Genomic DNA, 22,196 nt, shown 5'->3' on the forward strand with positions numbered 1-22,196 from the left:
TAATGGCTACTAGCTCCCTCTCACACCATTGCCCAGCAAGCTTGAGTCAGTGGTGGGCCAGCATGAACTAGGAACTCCTGCTGATGCCAGTCAGGAGACTTCTGTGTGAGGTGATATGGACAAGCAGTTTGCTGGGCCAATGGTGAGCCAGGGCTGCTCAGCCACTCAAGGGACAGCATGACTCAGGGACCAAGAAGATTTAGTTTCAGTTTTGAACATGGGAGCTAGGAGAGGAGCAGCACCAGCTCAGGGAATCTCTGATTAACTCTTCTCCCACCTCACAAAGGGAGTCTTTTGAACTGCTGTGGGAACTAGTGCATGGGTCGGGCAGTCCCAGCCTGTCAGAGTCCAGAGCGACAGAGCTCTGAGCCAGCTACCGAGAGTCAACCAAGAGCTTCATAGCTCTCCAGACCTGGCAGCCTGTTAGGAGCCACAACATGACCCTGCACCAACTATGGGTGAAGACACAGTAAAAGGCCTTTTTTGTTTAAGCTACCCAATGTTCACAGAGCTTCAGTAATCACTTCAGGACTCAACCTCAGTATGCCATCTGCCAGGGAAGGTGTCAGGGAGGAAGTGGGGGCAGGGGAGTTAGGAAGAGTTGTGACTGTTGAGAGGAAGAGAACTGCTTAATCTGTTTGGGTGCATCTACACTGCACCCATAGCTTGAAATAAGCTGTGCAATTTGAGCTACACAAATTGCGTAGCTTATTTTGAGTTAATTTCAAAAGAGCTTATTCGAAATTTGGCGCTGTCTGCGCAGTGCCAAATTTTGAAATAGACAGCTATTCCGAAACATCTCTTAATCCTCATGGAACGAGGTTTAAAAGGATGTCAGAATAGTGCACCAGTTATTTTGAAAGCTATTTCAAAATAACCGGCGTGCTGTTAAGACGCGGAAAATGCTATTTCAGGATACCGGAAGAGTGCTGAAATAGCGATGCTATCTAGATGCACTCTAAGTGTTTATGTAACATACTTATTAGTTAATCCTTTCCCTTTCCTTTCCAGATGTGGTTGTCCTGCTCCCGACAGTTCGCCTCTGTTATATTGTTAATTAGAGCGGTATGCAGGCCCGGCCAAAGAGTTTGCAGGACCCGAGGTGGCATGTTGACAACAGGGCCCAGACGGTGAATGCTGCAGTGCAGGCGGAGCTTCAGGGAGTGGGGCTGGGGAAGGAACTGTGGGGGCCGGACCAGGAAGCTCCCCTCCCAGTCCCACCCGCCTGCAAGCCCCAGGTGAGTATTGCTTGGGCCATGGGAGCCAGCCCAGCCCAGCCCCATTCACCTGGGCTGGGCAGTGAGTGGCAGCAGCTGGAGGCAAGGGCCAGGAGCAGCAGGTGGAGGGAGTGTGGGGAGAGTGGACTCCGGCAGGGCTCTATCCCCAGGACCGGGCCCCCATTGGGGAGCACGAAATGGCTGGGGCCAATCACCATCGCTAGTGTTGCAGCTAGCGATACACAGACAGGCACCCCTCAACAGGAATTGGGTGATTTCAGTGCCTGAGGCGTTTCTTGTGAGGCTGAATTAGCCACCTGACTCCCACCAGAAAAGCAGTCAGTTGCAGCTCAGGGCCCTGAAGCCACAGGGCCCAAAGCGATTGCCTTTCTTTCCTTGCCCTGAGGCCGGGCCTGGCAGTATGTCATTCAATTGCTGGAGTTTGTGTTGATGGACTTTATTGTTTTGTATTTACTGGGTTTATAATCCTCGTCCCTTATATCCTGAGCACAGCGAGGAGTCACGTTGGATAGAAAAGGAATCCAGGTCCCAATCCATGTGAGGTGAAGGACAAAGGCCCTCCAAGTATCTAGCACCTGAGAGGAGGTGGAAACCATAGCTCAAAGGAGGATTTGAACACTGGATTTGAAATGTGTGCATGGGTGAGTATTAGCTGTAGGTGTATAGTAATCACACAGTGGACTTCATGGGTGCATCTAGACTGGCCGCTTGAATTTGCGCAAGAGCACTAACTTTGTAATGTACAAAATCATTGCTTCTTGCACAAAGACTTTCATGCTCCTGCTCAGGGATAAGCCCTCTTGCGCAAGAATACTTGTGCAAGAGGACCAGTGTAGACAGGCACCTTAATTTTTTGCACAAGAAAGCCCGATGGCTAAAATGGCCATCGGAGCTTTCTTGCGCAAAAGCGCGTCTAGATTGGCATGGATGCTTTTGCGCAAAAGCATCCTTGCCAATCTAGATGCTCTTTTGCGGAAATACTTTTAACGGAAAAACTTTTCCGTTAAAAGTATTTCCGCAAAATCATGCCAGTCTAGACGCAGCCCATTAGTATAAAAGTAGTTCATGACCAGTTGTTAATTGTTGTTAGATGCTGGCAGTCCTACAGGCTCAACTTCCTTGATTTTAGGTTTTGTCTCAAAAGAGAAACCATATCAGGTACACAAAGCCCTATCAGGTACAAAAAGATTCAGGCTAAGTTGCTTCTTCCTCTTTCCAGATGTCCCATGCTCCTTTTGCCTGTAATATTCTTTTGGTGGAAAGGCCTAACGGCTGTGAATGTCCTGTCACCTGCAATGTCTCCAGGACTGACTGGCTAACTCACTGTCCCTTCCTACTTCTTCAGGAGCCAGCAAGGTAGATCTTTTCTCTACCTTTATCCCAAGGGTTTTAACCTTAACCTTAAAAGGAAAGTGAGAGGCAGCAGAAAGGAAAAAGAGCGCTTTTTAGTTCTGCTGCTACAGGTGGATATAATGGGCATCTCTCTGTCCTCCATGAAGATTTTTACCAGTAGCTGCTTTCTGGCTTCCCCCTATTAATCAAGCTAGCTACCTCTGAAGTTCTAAAAGGGAGAAAGAAACAGTTCTCTGCTCCTGCGGATGTCAGAAGTGAGAACAGTAGAAAAATTGCTGCACTCCAATGTTGTAGGGTAGAAAATCTACAAAATGAAGGGAGAACTGTCAAACTCTCCAGTTACATTATCAAAATAACAACTTTGCCAGGATTTCCTCGAGATTCACTGACAGTTCAGACAAATTCCAAATCCAGTGCAAACTCCATGCCATGAGAACCAAACCTGCCAGTCTGGATTTGCAAAAACCACATGAAATCAAACTGATGAGATTTCAAACAACTCTCTTCATCATCTTTGAGCAGACCAAGCTACCAGGTTGTCTGCAATCCTCCATCATTGGACTGTTACTCTAGGCAACTTTCAGTAACCAAAATAATCTGATAAATAAACAGTAAATCACGTGATGATTACCTGTTGTGTTCACTTCCTCTGGGGCATCTTGCATTGGCAACTTTTGGCAGACAGGATAATGGGCTAGATGGACCTTTGGTCTGACCCAGTATGGCCGTTCTTATGATCTTAACTCAAAACTGCAGGACTTCCTACTTAAAATTAAAGGAAACAGAAACCAGTTTCTTTATGTTCTGTACAATGTTCATTTGTAAACAAAGTGGCATTTTCATTTACAGTATTGAACAGCAAGGGGATCAGGCATTTCCTCTGATCTTTATAAATCCGTAAGATCATTTCTGTCTTATTCCATATATCAGATGACTCCATACCTGCCATCATAACAAAGAGATAGACCGGGACCACCATCCTGAATCCAGTCATCCCTGGAATTTGGAGTGTTCCAAATATAACCAGCTTTTAAATCTGCTGCTATAAAGCTAATGATAAGATCAGCTGCTTACTGAAAAAGAGAGTAAATGTTCTTTAAAGAGATATTCTACTATTTGTGTATACAGATCCAATAAAAGGGAATATAGAAAAAACAGTATACTTGCCCAGCAGATTTCTGCTGTAGCTTCAGACATTTATATTGGAAGATGATCAATTTTCTAACATCTCAGCTTCTCCTGCCCACAGCTACAGTGACATGACGTGGCGGTAGGACTGTGCTGTGCTCTGTTGCCAGAATGTCTTCCTCGCAGATGCAGCAGGAGAAGGAAATGGGTTGGAAGTCAGATAAGAAATGAACTCTTGTTTGGACACAAAGCTCCTGGAAAAATGGGGAAAACAGGGAAGATGTACTATAAGATATATTTTAACAGCACATTTCCATCAGCTAGACAGTACAGGGGTTGGTCAGGAAGAACTATTGTCCTGCAAATGGAGCCAAATCCCTCCTATGACTCGAACATTGTGCAGGCACAAAGATCCATCCACATGCAGCAAGTTGTAAAATCAGAGTCTATAGGAATCCAGGAATCCAAAGTCCATTGAAGTCATATATATTAAGGGCCAAATGACACTGCCATTTGCTCCAGAGCTTTGTCTCATCCCTTCACTTCACTTCTGTCCCGGTTCTTATACCACACCCATGATTGTGGTGTCCAAGGAGTTGCCAGCTCTTTAACTGATTTTCTCTTTCGTCTCATCCCACTTGTGCTATGAGAGGGCTGTCACTCATTTTGTCCCTGATTCAGGAAAGCAAGCGCACGCTTTCCACAGTTTGGGCTTTTGTGTTTCTGATCTCTGGCTCTCTCACTTGGGGCGGGGGGGAATCTTGACCTCACCGAAGGAAATTGACATTTTACCACTGACCGCAGAGGGACCAGGCTTTCACTCATCTGCCTACAGCCACACTTGTATCATAAGCTATGAATCTAAAGCATTTTTTCTTTGGTTCCAAGTCCCTCGATCTCTCTCGTCCCTTCTTCCAGTTCTGTCTGTTGCTCTCGCTCCTTAGCTTGCGATTAGTTAAACAGGAACAGTGTGAATTAACTACAACCCAATCTGCAGCTGATACTGGATTCATGTGTAGCCTGTGAGCCTCCAGTCACACAGCATACCCTTGCCTTGCTCAGGTGAATCCAATTAACTTAATGTCTTATAGCATTTTTGCTAGTAGTTTCACAAAAGCTTTAAAATAGTTCAAGAAGCATGTGGGAAATGACAATATCCAAAAGATTTGACAAAACCTTAAACTCACACAGGCTCTCCCATCCCAGGAGTGTGAAATCTTATTTTCCAGTTCTCTGCTCACATTTAATGAGCCACCTCCTGTTTAACCATCATCTGAGAAAATTTGGAAGCATCCAAGGACTTTGTATTTGTCCCTCTTTGGTTAACAAAGTGGACATTTGGCACGGCCCCCCAAACATGTCCTTTTGAGATGTAAATGCACCAAGTTTTTTATAATAGCACTCAGATAGAAAGAGTTAAATTGAACTTCTTTTCTACAGGTTGAACCCTTCCAGTCCGGCACCCTTGGGACATGACCATGCTAAAACAGAGAATTTGCCGGACCACAGGAGGTCAATATTATCTAGTAGCATTACCAGCTCTTCAACTGCCTACTGAGCTCTAAGAAGACATTTAGGGGTAAATTAGAGACAATAACAACACAGAACACTGAGAGCCAGGACTGGTGACTGTAAACAAACTTTATGGGACCAAATGAAACTTGGCCACACCCATGATAAGTGGATATCCGGCTAACTAAAATCATGCTGGATCATGGTTGTTGCCAGACCAGAGAGCCCCAGACTAGAGAAGTTCAACCAGTAATTTAAAAAAAAAAAGCAAGAGAAAACAAAGAAGAGACAATAATAGCCCATCCTATCTGCCCTTCTCAGAGCAAGACACCAGGGAGCAGATCTGATGGATTTACTCAGACTGACTAATGTCTTAATCCATAAGTAGTCTCACAGAATTAGTGGGACTACTTGTGAAAGGTGTTACTACGGGTGAGTAAGAGCCTCAGAATCTAACCTTTCAATAGTGTTTCATTATTTCCTAATTACTGTTGGCTGATTAAATGAACCTCTGCATGCAGCAGGTCTTTGCTGTTGTTATTCTCCCTTTTTTGGATAAGATATACTTAGTGAAAACACTAGCGATCTCAATTAAGCAGCTGGGTGACTTATAAATATATATTTATGTTTGAAGCCTAAGTGGCCATTGGCTTCCCTACTGTTTTACTTAGCTAACAAAACAACTCTATCAAAGTAAGTATTATTCCAAAACCCAACTTCCTGTGCAGAATGCTCCCATGTGTTCCATCAGTCTGGTTCTCTGATGAACTACATCGTTTCTTATAAACTGTCCATGGCCCATAAATTTCCAAGCATAAAGGCTATTACTGTGCTGAGCAAATCTGCTGAGAATTTTATCCTTATAACTTGGTTTCATTTGGTTGCAAATGAGTTTGGTAAAAAAAAGTTAATCTGCAAACTTTTTGTTGGGGGAGGAGCTTATTTTGATTAGTAGCAATTATTTGATGCGGACTTGAAACCAGATTTGTTTTGATTGTTTTCAGTTTGATGGTTTCAAATTAAGCTTTCGCAAATTTACCAAAAGACACAAGCATTTTTTCACCAAATGCCTAAAAATTAAATTCAAATAAATAATAAAAAATAGATAATGTTCTTTCCTTATCCACACTGGCATATCAATATTGTATGTCCTACGAAGTCATGTGATTAAAAATAACAGGTCCACTTTATATGGAAGTATTACAGTAGTGACAACAAACTGTCTAAAAGGAACATTTTCCTTTCCACGCACGCCAGCAAATAAGAATCCAGGGGGATGGAGGATTTAGACTTTTTGTGCATAATACTCAATATTAGGAAAAACTATTTCATTGGGAGGGTGGTGAAGTACTGGAATGGGTTATCTAAGGAGATGGTGGAATCTCCATCCCTAGAGGTTTTTAAGTCTCGGCTTGACAAACCCCTGGAGCGATGATTTAGTTGGGGTTGGTCCTGCTTTGGGCAGGGGGCTGGACTCAATGACCTTCTGAGGTCTCTTCCAGCTCTATGATTCTAAAGTCCTTTCATGAATTTTTGTTCATTTTTAGCTGTCATAACTAAGTGTTTACATATGGATTCCTGTTGTCACAAGGACTGATCAGATCTTCAAACAAATAGTAGACTATGTGTTTCATGGAGTGGGAGAAATTACTGAATTTTGCCATTGAGTGTAGCATGAAGCTTTTTGCTTCTCCTGGCTAAATTCCATCTAGTATAATTTGTATTGTTATGTAAGCTCAAGGTTATGGGTGGGAGGGGAGTGGGGAGAGAGAGGAAATAAGCGAAAACTATTATGTTTTCCTCCTTAAACCCAAAAAGCAGTCAGTTACAAATAATACCTGGGGAAAAGGGGCATTTTGATATCTTACTTCTGGAGACTTCTCTACCTTTCACTAATTTCATTATGTTTAATTTAATGGGGCTTTATTGATAGATTACCCATGAAGTATGACTTGGAAACATTGAAGTGAACAATGAGATATCACCAAACATTTGATATAGAAAGGACTAAAACAAAAACAGATGTTTTAGTGAAAAAGCAACTTGAATTTGTCACTCATAAACCAATTAAAAATTTCTGTATCAAGCTGGCAGTTCCCATGAAGCAAGCAACTGGAGTAAACTCAAATCAATAGGCTGTGAGAGCAATTCCCCACCACCCATTTTTTGCTGCTTTCAGACATGATGCTGCTAAATTTGAAAAAAAAAAGTGATAAAGAAGCAATCTCACCTTGTCACTCTCTAACCCAGGATGTGTCTTTTCACCTTCACACTTCTATCCATTGCTCATTAAGCAAACAGTGAGATATACCCGCTATTGTTTATGTCTTTGGCACAGAACCACAGCACTTTCATACCCAAGAATGCTGCACAGAAATGCAATAATATTGTTTCTGTTCGGGCCGGGCAGTTAGTTAAAAAATGGTTAAATTCTGACAAAAAAGAGAAACAGGAGGATTGAGTTTCTTTTTTTAACATTTTAAAATTGAGTTGTGGTGCTTCTGATCTTTTCTTGATTTTTCTTTCCTGAGGTTGGTATCAAAGCATCAATGTCAGTAGGATTTAAGAATGTTCTTATAGGTAAACATGTACTTAAGAGGCTATATACAAGTTAATAATCTACCCAGTCTGAAAACAAATATAAAATAACATACTCTGGAATATCAGTGTTGGAAACATTCTTAGTTCTTGTTTGATTTGCTACTGTAGCTGAGACACTTTCCATCACTTGTTTCTTGAAGAAATGTAAATTACTGTGCAATATTATGAAGAGAAAGCCGTAATCAAGACTCTAAGACAACCATCTCTCCCATGTACTGCTATACAATACTTATTTATTTTCAGAGGAGTTTATTTACTAACATTAATTTCCAAAAGAAAATATTCAAAATCAGTCGCTTAACTCATTTCCCATGTTAAACTAACTGTCCATTAATCGGTTAGTGTAAAAATTCAAGAAACATAGTTTTTTCCAGTGTTTACTTGCACTAAAGAGAAGGTGTTTATGATATAATAGAAGAGACACATTTAAATTGTCATGAAAGTTGACTTTTAAATAGAACATAAAAGCCAGTGTGAATAGTTAACCAAAGAAGAAGAATATAGTATCAGACACTCACAAAGTATATGGAACAGCACTCTCCATTTTGACATCTGCCCAGACAGATGTTTAAAACTAAGTTCTTCAGATTCTTTTTTTGTTTTAAGTTACATGGAAAAAAATCTGGGAATCATCTTTTATATTGGAGCTGCTTAGTACAATTTAACTGTCAACGGTTTAATTAATTTAAATGTACACATACTGTGGAAGCCAGCATCTCACATTAGCTATATATGAAAATTGGTAAAAGAAAAAACCCTACACACAATATCTGGCCAGTAACATCTATCATCAATATATATATTTATTTACAGGATAAATCATGTAATTTATTCTTGTTTTGATTCTCTACTGTTACTGGCATTACATTAAAATCAGCCAATTATAACTTTGATAATCAATGGACACACTGTAATTAGTTTCATTCAAAAAGTGTGCATTGCTTATCTATACTTTTTGTAGGTAGCAATACTAATGGTCTGGGTGGGTGTTGGTGTAGGGGGGTGGAGGTATTATTTAAAGTCATTGCAGAGTGATCTTTTTTATAACTCCATGTGTCTTTAGATTTCTGTATTTTAGCTTCATGTTGAAGCTTGCCCATTACCACATGCTGATTGTTAAATTCATTATAATGTAGCTCATGTTTTAGTGATATTCCTTTAAACAAAGTTTGATTGTTAAGTGCTTGTTGGCTAGCTTATTTATTATGAAGATTTGTCAGGCAAAGCAGTTAAGTTAATCAGTAATAAATAAAAGATTTAAGCTCACAGATATAAACCAGTTGATTTATTACTTACAAAGGTTTCTGGTCTCTTAATAAAAACTCATGAGAACATGTTGTTATGGTTGCTTTGGAAACAAATACCTTTTTATTTGCCAGTAACATATAGAAATTTGACAGAAGAATCTATGGTTCCAGATAAATGACTATGTACTGTATACTATTTTCTTTACTTTCACTAGCTGGTTATACAACCTGTAGGAGATTCATAACTTGATTTGTTTTGAAACTGATGTGCAGTCTCAGACTTCTGCTTTTAACTTAAAATTAAAGGAGCCATACCACTTTGCACATCACTTGTATATTTATAATTTTTGTAGTCTTAAACAAAGACACGTTTTGCCATAAAGTCCCAGCAAAGAGCTACTTATAGTTAAAATGTTTTTGTTACATTCTTTTCCATTATGTAAATATGGAAACAAGAAAATCATAACATCAAACATAGTTAGAGCTTACCTTAAACCATAGTGCTGTATATTTTTATTCTAGTCATTATTAGCCATTCTAATTTCTTTGTAACTCTGTTAAAGTCCATGAAAGTCCAGACTAGATGTTCCCTCACCAGATCCCTGGAGGAAATGCCCCCTTATATCCAAAAGCCCAATTATTAGAGTATTCCTCTGGGTTATGGAAGACCAGAGATCAAAGCCTCACTCCATTTTTTTGACAGTTATATTTCAGAGAGAGAAAAGGGGGTCCCAAAGTATGTGCCATACTTTTGGTTCAGCATAGGAACAGTCACTGAGGATATAGATTACCAAATAAATGATAGTCTAGTGTGAATTGAAATATTAAAAATACTCCACATTCTGACAACAGCATCCTATACCTGGAAGGCAAAGCTCAAATGGTTTATGATGTCCATATTTCTGCCATGCCTCGTGGTATTTGTTTTTTAACATAGGACATATAGCCAAATAAAAAAGAGCGTGCTTGTTCCTATGCTTTATTGTCAAACTTCATGTTTTTTCCAGCTTTGACTAACCCATCTCCCCACCTTTTTCCAACTGGCTCCTGTCTTGTTACTTGTTCATCATCTGAGTGACATTAAAAAGCTACATTTGCAAAGGTAGCAAGGGGAGAGTACCCAGCTACGGCCTTTTACTGGTCTCCATTGGCTAGAGCATGGTAGGGTGGAGCCATTTGCTTCTGGGATTGGAACCCAGGACCTCCAGACCTTGCTCTCCTCCCAGAACACAGTTTGATTCAGGCATTTTGGGCTCAAGATACACCTTAACAAGGAGACTTCCTTGGTTCCATCCCCATACTGTTGTCCCATCTGCCCCCTTTGGGGAAACAATGACAGTGGTGCCCCTTCCACTTCAAGGGGGACAGGAACAGCATCATGGAGTCTCATTTGCTCTTGAGGATACCAGAGTTCCCCTTTTGCCCTATCTCAGAGGCAGAGTAGGCAGCAGGAAGTGTAGGCAGTAGAAGCCCCACGCCCAGTTCTGACCCCAGCAACTGAGATGCATATACTTGAATGAGTAGGAACACTTTTCTCATCTGCCACATGCAGACTCCTCTTCAAGGGTGATGTTGGCAGTGCTCCCCAGAGTAGCAGGTCTTGGAGTTAGCACCGCATTGAGATGCATTCAAGCTCTATTCAGATATTATGTCAGGCTGTCTGCAAACTAAAGCAGACCCCAGTGGATCATATTTTCGGTCTTTTATTCACAAGTAGGAAGGCTGGAAACATTATTTAAAAATAACCCAAAGATTCTGAAGTAATCACATGACTCCGGGAGCAGAGGGGATAGGTGTGGGCCTAAAGGTTCTATGCCTTATTCTAATCGAATCCATCACCACCCCAGCTGCACAAAGAGGGCATTATCTCCCATTGTTCTCCTCTGTGGCCACATGACACTAGCGTATGAGCTAACCAGCAGTCATTGCTATCTGATGATTGTTTAATCACTGGCATGAAATGTCAGCTAGGAACTGGACTAAGAAAAGAAAAGAATCAGATGTCCATATCTTGGAGCCCACCATCACCTGTATATTCTTGTTGAAAGTCTAAACAGCATTGCATAGTCATGGACACTTAGGGCATGTCTACATTAGAGAGAAGATTCACCCTCAGGTGTTCGATCTTCTCACGTTCGATTTAGCAGGTCTAATGTAGACCCGTAAATTGAACGCTGATGGCAGCCCCTGTCGGCATCCAGTACTCCTTGTTCTGCGAGGAGTAAGGGAAGTTGATGGGAGCATGTGCTCCCGTTCGCTTCCCGCAGTGTGGACATCGCAGCAGCTTGGCTTAAGGGAACAACTCCAGCGCTGCATTTTGCACAATTGTTGTATTTAATGTAGACCAAGCCTTTGGGCTTGTTTACATGTTACACTAGTCCATACTATAGCGAAGTAACTTCTAGCATGTAGCACACTAGCTGGCCTGTGCAGACCCTGCTGGTGTACATTAAAGAGTCCTCATATGTAAAACAGGTCTCCATTAACATACCTCGGGGAACTGTTAGTGCACGCCACTGGGTCCACTCAGGCCAGTTTGTGCACAAAACCATTTGGGCACATTCAAATGTATGCCCTCTTAACACACCCTGTAGATGAGCTCTTCACATCATAATAAGGTTCAGGAGTCTGGAGAAAGTTTTAAAGGGGAATTTGCACACACACTTCTTATCCTTTGTATTAAAATGCAGGGCTTTCATCTCCAAGGCTGTGAATCCAGCAGTTTCCATGAGGGTGTAATTTGCATCTCTTCCAAAGAATGATATATCATATGGTAGCTTTGGCACAGCCAAGGTAGCACACCACAGCTGGAAAGCTGTTCTGCATCTTTCGCCTCACTGAGAGGCCTGCCACATGCTCTGAACTGCTTTAATGTCTCTTTAACATGCTGCATAAATAATTTCCATATCCATTCAGTCATGCTCACATGTGGTCCTTTGAAAGAGTTAAGTAGGAATTATATTACTAATATATCTCTCAGATGAAACAATGAAATTTATAGATCAGTGTAATCCATTCATTAATTATTTTTGTCCCAGCCTTCCAAGGAATCCCACAGAGGCCACATGATGTCTCCTTAGTGCTAAACTTTGCCTGTAGAGCTCTCCTTTAGCTGAAAGATGTTTTAAAACTCCATCTTGTAAGCCAGCCCCCTATTGGATAAACATCTGAGACAACTTCCATCTTTAAGCTAATTGAACTTGTGGCTTAGAATTCCCCCGTTTCATACAGTAGCATATAAATAACTTAAATGACTAATAAAAGAACCAACATGGGGACAGAACCTAACTCTTCAAATGAGCAGACATCTCAGCAGTGGGAGATGGGTCACAAGATGTCTCCAACCATTGACAGTATATTGTCTTCTACCCGTAGTAGAGCAGCCGCTAATAGTAGCTGTGGGTGTGGATTAGGATATTTATATTCCTCCTAGAGCATTTGGAAGGGGTTTAACGGGGCCACTCATACTTAAAGTTAAACATAACCTGAAGTGCTTTCCTGAACGAGAGACAGAGTACTCAACAGGATTGATTCCTGGGCAACATTTTGGAGGAAATGAAGGTCTCATATTGCTCCACAGCAATTTGTGATCTTTCCATGTATTCTATGTGTGCCAGCATTGCAAGTGAATAACTAGAGCTGTACATTTCCCTCTGGATGAAATTCTCCTTTCTCCCACAAACTTAGAGAGATGGAGTTTTGTATAAAAAAGTGAGTTGTGGGGAGGAAAGGGCTAGAGAGGAAGAAATTCCCCACATCCTTCTTCACACATGGGCAGGTTAAGGGGCTGCAACATAGCCCCTCTGTGGCCATGGCTGCATCTTATAGACTGGATCAGAAGCTGCAGCACCACCATGTTTGCCGCAGGAGGTTTCAGCCAATGAATCTAATGAGTGCAGATCCGACAGTTACCTAGTCTCCACTAGACTGGCCTATTAGAACTGGCCTCTTCTGCAATGTGCAGTGGAGTGGGAGACAAGAGGCCCCAAAGCAGCCTCCCTAAGCCTGATGCCCAGGTCTCTGTGCCTGGATGAATGTCACCCTGAAGCAAAAGGCTGTTCTGAGAGCATCGAACACCGAAGTGTCTATATTCTCTAGAGAGCCAAAGTGTGAATCTGAAGAGAATTTGACCCTTAATCAGCAGCATTAAGCACTTAATGATTTAGTGGTTTATTCTGCTATTGATGTGCAGAGGATTTATGTGATTCTCTGTCATTAGCCGTAATGGGAATTGCATGCATAAATCCCTGGGTTGTGATGGCAAAGGAGGTCAGTGTGTGTTTTTCATAAAAATAAGTTCAAAGTGTTAAAAGTGGAGGTCCAGAAAATGGAAGCACCAATGGTACGTGTGGCCAAGACTGCAGAATTAATCTGAAAATATTTACAGCCTCTTTATAACACTGACAAACACAATCTGTGCCCTGCCTGGCTAATCCATGGGGTTAGAAGCCAACATTCAATAGTCTTGTATCAGGGTGAAAAACGATACAGGAGTGTCACCCAATAGCATACAAAGCCACCAGCAGCATAAGATGTGTCTTTTAAAAGCTTCTTGAGAAAGTTCTTCGCTGCTAGGCTGTGAAGCAAATTGTTGCAGCATCTACAAGCTTAAGAAATTTGCTTGATAAATTGTACTGTGCACAATCCAGGTTTTGGATTTGGGCTGTTGCTTAATGTAAAATCAACAGAAGATACAGGCTTTGCCCATTTTTGACAGTTGCACTCAAGTAACCAACTAATCAAATTCCTTCCAGTATTCTCTATGTATTTGTATTTCTGCTCACATAGAGAAATTCAGGAAGAAGCAAGACAAACAGACAAAAAACAACTTCTTAATAGGGCTTGTTGGTTCAAGCATAAAATAACAGTCTTTTGATTTGAGTTCAATAGTTCAAAAACCAACTCAGGTCACTAGACTCTGAATTCTCTGTAAATATTTATCATGATGGGCATAAAAATGGAATTTTGGAGGAAGATTTTCCAAAGGACAAAGGACAGTGAAGTATCCAACTGTCATTGAAGGTTATTAGGGAGTCTGTCCTTTGCACTTTTGTAAATCTGTTCCCTGATTTGTAATTAGAATGCTCAGATACCGTCTGGATAAATTATCCCCCGGAATGGAAAAAACGCATTACAGTAATGTAACTTCACTAGACTGAGAAACAAAAATGGTCAAAGCTTTTGTTTTGTCATACTTAATTCTGAGACCAGAAATTTGCCAAAACTATTAAATATGCTATTTAGGTTTAGGGGTGACACTGTTTGGCTAGTTAAGAAGAAAATAATTTTATCTTTATGTTCCCATCTATAAGCATTCCTGCTTCACATCCTTCCTATCTATAACTGATGTCACAATGTTTTCATTTGAACTGCAAACAATGACAGTAGGCAGCAGTAGCTGAGAAAGGGCTATGCACCAACACCTTGGAATCAAAGATGAGTTAGATACAACTTGTATCCACCTTCAGTAATTTAAATCAACTCCAATTTTTAGCCAGTGCATCAGTCCTGTACTGGATAGTTCATGGTCACAGCATCATATGGTGCAGGAGCAAGAGTATGCTTGTAAGACATCAATGAAAAATCAGAGACCAAGGGGAAAACAAGTAGCTCCATTCCACACTTTCAAAGGCCTTTTCTTAACAGCCAAATTACAAATGGAATTTTTGATAGATATTTTCCATTCCAGGTAATCATTCTTATATAGCCAATCACAAACCTTTTATTAAAAAATTCTTAGTCATTATTTCTGATTTTACACACAGAAGTCTCATTTCTAGCTTCCAGTCTTTTTGCTCAATATTTTAAATTGAATTTAACCAGACAGTCAGGGCTGGGGGCGGTGCTAATGAAAGCTAATACTAGATTTGAAAATGAAAAGCTTTTTTTTAGAATTAAAGAAAAGGGTGTCAAATGTTTCACTAAAAATGTGATTGTAGCTTTGCACTTGTGCACACCACTATCATGACTATGTGTACAGAAACAACTGACAAAATTCTGTTCTCATTTGCACTGGGTTGAGTCTTTTACTCCAGTGGCATTATTCCACATGTACAGCAGAACTAATGAGAGCAGAATTTGTCTCTCAGTGTGTGTGAACAGCAAACTAGAGCACCTAGCTGGCCATTTGCACACACCATTCTTTGATTGGCACACAGAGCGCATGTAAATACAAACATTTTTGTGCATGACCCCATGCACCCATTTGTTAAAAATTGTGCCCCTTAAAAAGGATCAATAAGTCAGGCTGCTCCTGGCCATAACACATCATCGCACACAACCCAACCTTGAATAGAAAACAACTCTTTCACTGAGCCAATGTTTGCTCTAGCACAAATCACTAGGGCCAACATTTTTAAAGGTGATCTTTGTTTCTGGATCTCCAAAATGAGAAATTTTGGCCCTGAGCTTTCATTTTCCTGAGAATGGAAATCACGCAGACTCAGAGCGGGGGACCCAAAAACTGGGACAGAATCCACCTCTGTGTATTTCACCACCTTTCTCTGTAAGTGGACAGAGTAATGCCTACTAGCAATCCTTCTCAGGGGTGCTCTGACGATTGAGTTTAGTACAGGCAGTCCCCGGGTTATGTACAAGATAGGGACTGTAGGTTTGTTCTTAAGTTGAATTTGTATGTAAGTCGGAACTGGTACATATTGTAGGGGAAACTCTAGCCAAACATTTCTCCAGAGTTCAGTTTTATTCTCCCACACCTCACTTCCCTCAGTCCTTTATTCTCAAGCTGAGGTGGCTGCTGAGAAAAGCCGCTCTGTGTCTCCCTGGTCTGCTGGGGGGGCGCTAGCTTCGCGTCTCCCTGGTCTGCTGGGGGGAAGCAGCTAGTGTGGGGCTACCTCACCCCGTTTGTAAGTAGGGATCCGATGTAAGTCGGATCCATGTAACCTGGGGACTGCCTGTATTTGCAAAAGGATTTGATTTAGTAAAGAACTATGAAGTTCTTCCGTAAAGAACTATGAAGAACATTACAGTTCTTCGTTGGATTTTTTTTAATGCTAAGGACTTTGTGTTCCTTGTTTATCTGATTATTGAGGGAACAATTCTGAAGTAACGAGGAATCCTATGGCACCTTAAAAACTGACAAAGTGGGTTCCAGAGCTTATGCCCAAATAAATGGGTTAGTCTTGAAGGGGCCACAAGATTTGTTTTTGCTGAAACAGATTAACACAGCTACCCCTCTGAAACAATTCCAAAGTCTTTCTGTTTATAGAAAACTGATGCTTTCTGCACACAGATAATATACAATTTGCTATCTCTGAGTCAAAGAGCTTAGTAGCATTCAAAAAAGGATTAGCCATTTATGTGGATAATAAGAAATCCAGGGTTACAGTAGGTGGGATATAATATTTTTATAAGGTGGAGAAATCCTTGTGCTTCAGGGCAAAAGCTAACCACTAATTGCTAGAGGTTAGGAAGAAACTTCCACTCTTGGGAAGTTTTCTGAAACTTCCCAGTGGAGTTTCGTGCTGTTTCCTCTGTTGGGCAATAGTAATACACTGTAGTCGTTATGTATAAATCCAGCAATTTACTCATTCTAACAACATGATTAGCTCCTTATCTCTTTGACCCACATACTTTGTTCCCAGCTGCAGCTATGCAGGTACAACCATGCCCTTATTGCTAGCATATCACATATGTATAATATTTAGCTTTTACTGTAAGACTGCCAGATGGCTACATTACTAATGGGGTATGACAATGTATACCTCAAGCCTATTACCTTATTTTATGCAGTATGTCATTCATCGTCAACCGAGCTCTTCCCACTTTTTAAAGCTGAAGCAATTCAGGCTGTAAATAAAATTTGTATCAAACCTCATTTGTTACTGGCCTCATTGTCCACCTCTTTGTCTGGATTTTTTAAGAGGGAGGGCATTGGGGCAGGATTTAAATCATACAGTGGAAATGTTTTAAAAAATATTAAGAGTGAGATTTTAATCCCTATAAATTAGAAGGAGCCAATCTGAAAACTTCCTCGGTGTCTGGCAGGCTTGGCCTAGGAGCCTTGTGAACATATTCTCAGTCCCTTGTGGCAAGAGCTCCCTACATGGCTCTGAAGCAACCCACTCAGGGGTGGCATTGACTGGGTCTGAGGAAGACTGGCTCCTTGGCCACTTATATGCTTGGGCATGACATGCCTCCTAATGGTGCAGAAAACAAAGAATCAGATTGGTACAACTCCAAGAAAGACTTGGCCCATCCCCACATGTAAAACCTCACCCCACTTTAAGTTGGAGGAGCTCTTTTTTGGTGCATTAACTCTGAGACAGCCTGATCCTGTTTCTTGCCCGTGTGCAAAGAGAAGCTGGTGCAAAAGCATCTTTCATGGTGTTTCTCTTTTTCCCCAGCTTCTGTATTATCCTCCAGAGACAAAAAAATTGCAATCCTGGTGCCTGAGGACCAGGTAATTGGGGAGTGTTCCCTCTGAATAAGGCCAGGTAAGGCTGCATTCATCCAAACTAGAACCACAGGCCTGGATGGGTGCACCTATACAACACAATTATTTTGAAATAACTGACGTTATTTTAAAATAACAATGCGAGCGTCTACACAGAAATTCCGTTATTTCGAAATAATTTTGAAATCATGGACAGCTTAATCCAACTTCTGTAAATTTCATTCCATGAGGAATAAAGTCTCTTCTGACATTACTATTTCAAAATAGCGGTAGTGTGGGTGCTCCACTGCTGCTATTTTGAAATAGCTCCTCCCCAGGGTCATTCAGAGTATTTACTCCCTAGTGCTTCCGGGGGCTCTAAATCAAGGTAGTGCATCCACATTAGGGGAGCCTGCCTCCGACTAATTTTGAGGCTTCCTTGTAGTGTAGACGTGCTATTTCGAAATATGCTATTTCGGAGTATTTCTTCTGGAATAGCTTATTCCGAAATAAGTGTGCAGCGTAAATGTTCCCGGACGTGCTGCTATTCCTGAAACTTCCAGCTGTTGGCAAAAGTTGCATCTTGAGGTGAGGCATAAACTCACAACCTCAACATGTCTCTTAGCACAAGCCTTATAAGTACAAGGCACTAACCCATTACACCCCTGGAGCACTCTGAGGCTACGTCTACACTGGCCCCTTTTCCGGAAGGGGCATGTAAATTTCACCAGTCGTCATAGGGAAATCCGCTGGGGATTTAAATATCCCCCGCGGCATTTAAATAAAAATGTCCGCCGCTTTTTTCCGGCTTTTAAAAAAGCCGGAAAAGAGCGTCTAGACTGGCCCTGATCCTCCGGAAAAAGTGCCCTTTTCCGGAGGCTCTTATTCTTACTTCAAAGAATAAGAGCCTCTGGAAAAGGGCACTTTTTCCGGGGGATCGGGGCCAGTCTAGACGCTCTTTTCCGGCTTTTTTAAAAGCCGGAAAAAAGCGGCGGACATTTTTATTTAAATGCCGCGGGGGATATTTAAATCCCCCGCGGATTTCCCTACGACGACTGGTGAAATTTACATGCCCCTTCCGGAAAAGGGGCCAGTGTAGACGTAGCCTGACTGTGTGGAGCTAAAATCTGGATTTGCTGCTGTACTTGTTGTACTTGCTACTCCCTCACAAATTGTAGCCAGAAGGGAGCACAGGGAGATGTGTTATTGTTCTGCATACAATGGCTGAACCATGTCCTATGGCACTCCCTTAAGGAAACATGAATCTCTCTCTGCAGGACAGCCACAATTGTTCTTCTTCAGCCACATAACTGAACTGAGACCGACATTTGGCCTGGCTTCTACTGCAAAACATCTTGTACCATCCCTGAGGATTTTAAGATCATAAGGATGGCCATACTGGATCAAACCAAAGGTCCATCTAGCCCAGTATCCTCTCTTACAACAGTGGCCACTGCCACATGTCCCAGAGGGAATGAACAAAACAGGGAATCATCAAGTGATCCCTCTCTGGTCACCCATTCCTAGTGTAACCCTTCTGCCGGGTAGGCCTGGCAGTAACCAGGGCTGGGTTCAATATCTTGGGGTCCATCTCACATAGAACCGGCTCGAGGCCCCACCCAGTAATCTGGGAAATTCATGCACTCCTGGGCGCCTCTGAGAGGCAATGCTTCCCCACTTGCAAGCACAGAGTCTGAGTGTAGGAAAGAAACATTTAATAAAACAGAGAGAGAAGTCATATGGCATTAACTTGGAGAAAACACCACAAACAGAGTTCATAACCCAAACATGAGCCAAGCCCCCACCCCACCCAAGAATCACCCGAAGTCCAAAGAGTCCGACACCCCAAAAGTCTCTGTCCCAAAGTTCACCTGCAGGGTTTCACCTCCCAACCTGGGTAGAAATGGGGATGGGGGGATAGCTAGCGGGCACCTTATATGAAACTCCACCACGCTCCACCAGCTGTCTTGTCCCACGCCGCTGGACGCTCCGCTGGGCACCTGCCGCCGCTCCTCATCTGTTGCCGCCACTGGTCGCCACGCCTCGCCTGCCGCCGCGCCTCCCGCCGCTCCACGCCATGCTGCTGGTCGCCGCCACTTCACTGGCTGCAATAGGTCTGGCTTTCAGCCAAACCAGTGATTTCAACTCTTTAGCCACCAGCTGGGCTGCCAAATTAATCCAGCTTTCACTGGACTAGCAAAAGAAAAAACTCCTCAGGGAGCCTGCTCTAGCTCTGTCCTTAAAACAAAGGGGGAAAGGTGCAGGCTGGGCCAGTCTTATAGCTCACACCTGGCAGGTGTGAAGCAGGCTGACTCAAGTCCTTTATCCCTTTCCCCCAGCTCAGTTCACTCAACTCTGGAAGGGGGGAGGCTTGTTCTTCCAAGACCTCTTACCATGATGGTGGTGTCCCTCCTGCAAGCACTGGTGGCATGTTTTATAGTTTCCACATTTAGGGGTAGCATGATTAGTTACCCCCACAACAGTCCCAAATTATATACAATTCTCCACATTCCATTCCAACACTGACCCTCCATCAGCCCTGGCTGAATGGGATTTACATAGCCACACCTCGGATTCTCTCCTGAGCAGTATTTACATGTCAACAATTAACAGTTAATTACCTTGCAGAGCTAAACAACTAGGCTACGTCTACACTGGCACCCTTTTCCGGAAATGCTTAAAACGGAACAGTTTTCCGTTATAAGTATTTCTGGAAAAAGTGCGTCTACATTGGCAGGATGCTTTTCCGGAAAAGCACTTTTTCCGGAAAAGCGTCCATGGCCAATGTAGACATGCTTTTCTGCAAAAAAGCCCTGATCGTCATTTTCGCGATCAGGGCTTTTTTGCAGAAAAGACTACTGTGCTGTCTACACTGGCCCTTTTCCGGAACAGTTTTTCCGGAAAAGGACTTTTGCCCGAACGGGAGCAGCATAGTTTTTCCGGAAAAACAATGATGATTTTACAGTAGATCGTCAGTGCTTTTCTGGAAAAGCAAGCGGCCAGTGTAGACAGCTGGCAAGTTATTCCGGAAAAACGGCTGATTTTCCGGAGTAAGTGGCCAGTGTAGACACAGCCCTGTAGTGGGCACACCCACCCCTCCTTTTAGCTGGCTGACAGCAAGCAGCAGTTCAGCCCCTGCTTACATCAGCTTCTGACAAATAGAAGCTATGGACACCATTCCTACCTATTCTGGCTAACAGTCATTGATGGACCTACTCTCCATGACTTTTTCTAGTTCTTTTTGAACCCTATTAAAGTTCTGGTCTTCACAACATCCTCTGGCAAGGAGTTCCACAGATTGACTGTGCATTGTGTGAAGCAGTAGGCATTCTGATCTGTTCAGCAACACCAGAGAAAGTTATCCTAGAGACTGGCCTAGAGAGGCAGATTGTGCACAGGTACCCAGTGCTGAATGCTCATCTAGTAGGGTACAACTACTATCATGCTAGGATGTGGTATTTCCTAGTTGCTAGAGCACTGATTAGGACTTGAGAGATACAGGTTTTATTCTGGATTCTGCCACTGGTTTGCTAGATGACACTGGGCAAGTCACCACATAACTCTGCATCTCAGTTTTCTCAACTGTTAAATAGGGATAATTGTACTGACCTTCTTTGTACAGACCTTAGAGATTGGCTGATAAAAATTGCTGTATAACAGCTAGTATTTATTATGATGGTGATGATTATTACTACTACCACTATTAGAATTCCAGCTAGATCAGGCAGAGATGAGATAAAACAGTATCATCACTCTGCTGCGAGCATTTAGGTTTGTGGCAGGAATTGATTAAGAGCTCTGTGAGAGGGGCCCCGACGTTGGGACTGTGCCAGGGTTTTTCTCCCATCAGGAGTCTTAAGCATGGTACAGCTGAACAGCCAGATCCACATTCCCATTGTGGATCTGCTGTTGTAAATCCCATACACATATGCTGCACATCAAAGTGGTGGGGAAGGGAGAGTAAGCTATGCTTTGCACATCGATCTCTCAGCGAGATTCATTGCAGCTGGCTTGTGTGATGAGCTGGCTATTCACCCACTGGCCACTGGTGTTTAAAGGGACCCCCTGTACAATTGTGACTCAGGCTCCTCTCCTCTGCCTACCTCCTTGGGGGACAGCAAAGCCTTTTCATTGCCTACTCTAGTTTCCCTTGCAGACACCACAGCACTCCAGCCATGGAGCTGGACCTGCTGCCAAGCAGTTCTCCAGCTCCTGGACCGCATGATGCGCCTCATGGGGCAATTTTTGCAGGCTTCCCTCATGGCCCTGCAGAATCTGGACCCACAGCTCCCTGCGGGGCACCTCCTTGCCTCTCACCATATGCTGCTCCTGTAGCACAGCCCCTCCCTGCACATGATGCACCACCACTTCTGGCAACTGGACACCAATTCCGACTGGTGGGACCACATCATCCTGGAGCAGTGGGACGACCAGCAGTGGCTCCAGAATTTCCACAGGTGGAAGGACCTTCCATCCCCTTCCAGAAGTGGTTCGCCATCGCTCTGTGGAAGCTCGCCACGCCAGACAGCTACTGCTCCATTGGGAACCAGTTTGGCATGGGAAGATGGAAATAATATTTAGCTTTTGCTAAATGAGGGTTACAAAATCTGGAATAAGATGCCTTAATTTAGTAAAATGAAGGTATTTTGATATTATTTCAAAATAACGGACTTGCTGCGTACACGCTCACATAGTTATTTTGGAATAACATCTGTTATTCTGAAA

This window comes from Pelodiscus sinensis, chromosome 3 (genome assembly GCF_049634645.1).
Source record: "Pelodiscus sinensis isolate JC-2024 chromosome 3, ASM4963464v1, whole genome shotgun sequence".
In the NCBI taxonomy this organism is placed as follows: domain Eukaryota; kingdom Metazoa; phylum Chordata; order Testudines; family Trionychidae; genus Pelodiscus; species Pelodiscus sinensis.